The sequence below is a fragment of the Gracilinanus agilis genome, chromosome 6, assembly GCF_016433145.1.
Source record: "Gracilinanus agilis isolate LMUSP501 chromosome 6, AgileGrace, whole genome shotgun sequence".
NCBI classification, from domain to species: Eukaryota; Metazoa; Chordata; class Mammalia; order Didelphimorphia; family Didelphidae; genus Gracilinanus; species Gracilinanus agilis.
This window is the reverse complement of record NC_058135.1, coordinates 278,183,734-278,188,597: the sequence shown is the minus strand read 5'-3', so window position 1 is coordinate 278,188,597 and position 4,864 is coordinate 278,183,734.

Genomic DNA, 4,864 nt, shown 5'->3' with positions numbered 1-4,864 from the left:
ACAAAGAGCATGGCTATAAATACTAAAAAAATCAATTTTATTTTAAGTTTCTCTTAAGTTTTTCTCTCTTCCTCTTCTACCTACTGAAAAGTCAAGAAAAATAAAATATATTATAATTTGTATAGTTATTCAAAACAAATTCCTGAATCAGTCATGTCCAAAAAAATTAAGGAGAAGAAAATATGGTTCAAATTGCACTCTAAATCCAAGGAGGTAGATAGTATACTTGATCATGAGTCTTCTGGAATTGCGACTGGTCCTTACGTGGTTATTGTCATTCAAAGTAGATTAACTTTATAATGTTATTATAAAAATTGTCCTTCTGGTTCTGCTCACTTCATTTCCAACACTTTATATAAGTCTTCCCAGATTTTCCTGAAACCATCTACCTCTTTAGTTCTTAGCAGAATAGTATTCTATCACAATCTTATACCTCAGCTTGTTCAGCCATTCTCCAATTGATGGGGCATTTCCTTAGTGCCTAATTCTTTGCTACCACAAAAAGAACTGCCATAACTAGTTTTTATATGTATGGGAAGTTTTTCTCTTTCATTGTTCTTTTTGGGGCATGAATGTAGTACCAGTATATACTTCACGTTGTTAACAAACTCCTTTTCATCTTTACATTCTTCCTTTTCACTGCCTTCCACCTTTGGAGAGATAAAAAAGCAGGAACTCTTAACCCATTTATACCACTGAATCTTTTGGCAGTCTAGAAAAGCCCAAGTATCCCTTCTCAGAATGATGTCTTTAAATGTATAAAAAATAAAATAAAAACACATAAATTAATAAAATATAAATAAAACATAAAGGAATAAAACAAATAAAAATAAATGAAAACAAATAGAAATTAAAAAATAAAATATAAAGAAAACAGGTATATGATTATAAAAAATTAATAAAAATAAGCAAAATAAAGAAAATATTTAGCATTTCAAAGGAGTCAAGTTATACTAAAATGCAATTATTTCTATATATATTTTAAACTAGTTCACAGATCCCAGATTAAATATCTCTGCCTTAAAGGCTAGCGTCTCATGCCATTTCCCCCCTTACAGGCTGCTCTTATAATGACAACTTATAGTTATACAATATTTCAATTTTTATAGGGCAATTTCCCCCCTTTATTATCTCTTCGCTCCCTCACAGCAAACCATTGGATGTTGCTACTAGTCTCACCATTTTATGGAAGAAGAACTGATGCTCATAGAGAGTAAGCCACTTGCCTATATTCACAACTAGTAAGTGTCAGAAGCCAGATGAGAATGTGGGACTTTTCTAATGAAAGGTGCCGTGTTCTTTCTACTTGCTCTTGTGGCTAGACTTAGATGAGGAAGAGGTATACTTCTTGCAGCATCATTCAACATGCCAACTGCCTGAGTTTCTTCATTTTTGAACATGAAAAAAATTGGACTCAGTGCCCTGTAAAGTCATTTCCACTTCCAAATTGATGACTTAATGACCTCTTTACACCTTACTTTTATCATCTGTAACAGGGAGACAAGACAATACTACCTGTTGCATCTATATCACAGTTGTGGTGAAATTCAAGTAGGATCATGAATTGATGAATGATAAAGCATGTATTGAGTAATTACTATATGTCAGATACATTTCTAATTTCTGGGGTTTAAAAAAACCCAACCAGAAAACAGAATGGTCCCTGCCTCATAGAAGCTTGCATTCTAATGGGGGAAGACAACATATAGAGGGGAGCTTCAAAGGAAGAGGAGCTACTAGCTACTAATGTAGGGACATGGCTTGGGAATGGCAGGAATTAATATTAAGGTCTAGTTCTGGGAAAGATAAGGCAGTCATCTACCAGAGCTCAGGGTCTTAGGAGAAGAGGATGGATCTATTGAGAGGGGGATGAGAATGATGGCATGAGTGAAGACAACATGATTTGAAAATCTTGGCCAGGAAGACAATAAATATCAATTTTAAAGCACATAAGAACTAGTTATTGATATTATTAAAATATGCAATAATTATATATAACATTTATATTATTATATATTATAATATCATGTATATGTATACATATTATTACATGCTATTTTTATCCATGTTCAAATTATATTCTTCCTCTTAGCCTATAAACTCCTTGGGGACAAAGACCATGTTATTTTTCATTTTTGCATTATCAATACCTAGCATGGTGCCTGGCACACAGTAGGCACTTAAAAACCTAATGAATTGAATTGACCTTAGAATGTTGAAAGTGAGAGTGACCTTTGAATAGAGAAGATAGGTCATCAGAGCTAAAAAGAAACCTTCTAGTGCAGGTTTGGAATTTGGAAGCTTTCCCTTTATGAGAAGAATTTTGAATCAATGCCGAATGAGAAGTCTAACAAACACCTCGTGATTATTAGGTGCCTGACGTGGCAGGGATTTGATGTCTTATTTTAGTTCCCAGTGGGAGGATCCTTGTTATACAAGGCAGCTTTACATTCCAGTGCACAAAGAAGAGAGAGGTGAGATATTCATGAGCCTGGAGGTAAGGACAATACAAGGGAGCAAAACTAGAAATGTTTGGAAATTTGGAAAATGCATTTGGAACTCAGAACTCAGTTCTCCACAGAAATAACTTCATATCCTCCTAGTGACTCATTTTATAAATTGGAACTTGGCTCCTAAGCTGGACAGAGACATTTATTTAGACCTTAATAAAGAGAAGTAATGAGTTGGACGCAGTAAGTACCAAAGAGTAGAAGAAAAGTAGCTTGGATCACCTTTGAGACATAGATTTTTTTAAGGACTCCTAAATAGATCTATGTTTTACCTATTGGTTTTTCTTTTGTCTTATGTCACTAGCTCCTGGAACACTAAAGTCTCTGAAGAATTGAAATTGAGAAGCACCCAAAGGAAGGAAGAAAATAAGCATAGATAGAGCTGGGTTTAGAGATGGGAAATCCTAGGTTCAAATCTGGTCTCAGACATTTACTAGTTGTGTGACCCTGGACAAGTCACTTGACTTCAATTGCCTAACCTTTACCACTCTTCTGCCTGAGAACAAATACTTAGTGTTGGTTCTCAGACAGAAGGTAAGAGTTTTAAGAAAATACATTTTAGAGTAACTCAATGGTAATTTTAAGATTGTGAGAGCTAGATGAAATTTATAAGTGCTTTCAGAAATAAGTGCTGGGTTGAAAGAATGCTTGAGTCAGAACATGGAAGCCTGGGTACTAAAGTCTGATCAGCCTCTCAGCATCAATTTTATCATCTGTAAAATGAGGACAACAATATCCCCTACCTCATGGAGCCATTATGGGGATTGAAATGAGATTTTGCTTTGTCCTTTCTTCTTACAGTAGTGACAGATATCTTTCATAGAAGTATGGACATTTTGACAAAAGCTGTAGGTTTAATTTACTCATTAAAGTGTCCTCGTACATCACTATTATTGTTGTTTCTCTCTTTTTGAAGATGATCAATGATATCATGGGGTGATGTTTGACTTGCTCATGAACTGGATTTAAGTGAGGCAGAGTTGCACAAAGTCATAGCCTCAATCTCTCTTCCAGAGTCATCCAAGTCCAGTGGTAAGACCAGTAATTTCCAAAGTGGGTGCCACCGCCCCCTGGTGGGTGCTGCAGTGATCCAGGGGGGGTGGTAATGGCCACAGGCGCATTTATCTTTCCTATTAATTGCTATTAAAATTAAAAAAATAATAATTTCCAGGGGCCCTAAGTAATATTTTTTTCTGGAAAGGGGGTGGTAGGCCAAAAAAGTTTGGAAACCACTGGGTAAGACAAAAGAAACTCCAAGTGCACCACAGCAGATGCTTCAGCTGCCTTCATGGCTAATGGAACAAATTATTCTCTTCTATCCATTCCACAATGGGAAGTCTTCAAGTGCTTAGGATAGATACCCTCCTCACTCACTGGTAGGTTTGAGGCTTTTTGACTACTCTTGACCTATATTAACCTACTTCCCAAGATGGTTTCACTGGGATGTGACTGCTGTGTATGCTACAGCTTCTAGGCACTTCAGGTAAGACTTGGGTGAAAGGTGGATACCAAATGTGGATGAGAAGCCCTGAAAAAGGCTCAGCAAGCCCTCATAGAAGAAGCACTAGTCTTCCTTGAACACCCCATAGATTTATCATGTTATTACATGATAAATCAAACCCCATGAAAGACCCAGGGCTCAGTCAGCCAAAATAATATTTTAATCAGGATTCTCCTGATTCAAAGGAAAGATCATTGGGCTCACAGAAGCATATGCTTATTCTCAGATTCCTAGATCAGGGTGGTCAATATTCTGGTTAAAAAGATTATTGGCTTGAAAAAGCTTAGACAAGATTTGGATACAGAGTAGTCTTGTGGGAAGAGAATAGATATTGGACAGGGAGTCACAAAAGAGCATCTTCATTCCTAGTTCATTGCATCTTTGTTGGGTGACCTTGGGCAGCATATTCCCATTTCAGATCTTCAGTTTCCTCATTTATAAAATGGGGCTTAAGATACCTACCCACTGACTGACAGAGTTGGGGAGAAGAAAACATTGTAGAAGTTTTAAGGCATTTGGTGAACTTTGATGACTTGTTTTTAATGTCTTTATTTGCCATTAATCCCAATGACAAGACTAGTTGCCATCAATATATAGGTATTATATTATATTTCATTATATACATAATTATGTATATTTATTAATTATATTACCTATATATTATATGTATATATACACATATACATGTAATATAATTATATAAATAATATATAGGTAATATAATATATATATATAATTGTTACCATTAATCCGAATAACAAAATGGGATGATTTCTCTGATGAGGAAGACATTTCAATGGAAATTTCAGTTCCTGGGTCTATTTGTTTGCCTTGATGCTCTTGGCATCAAATT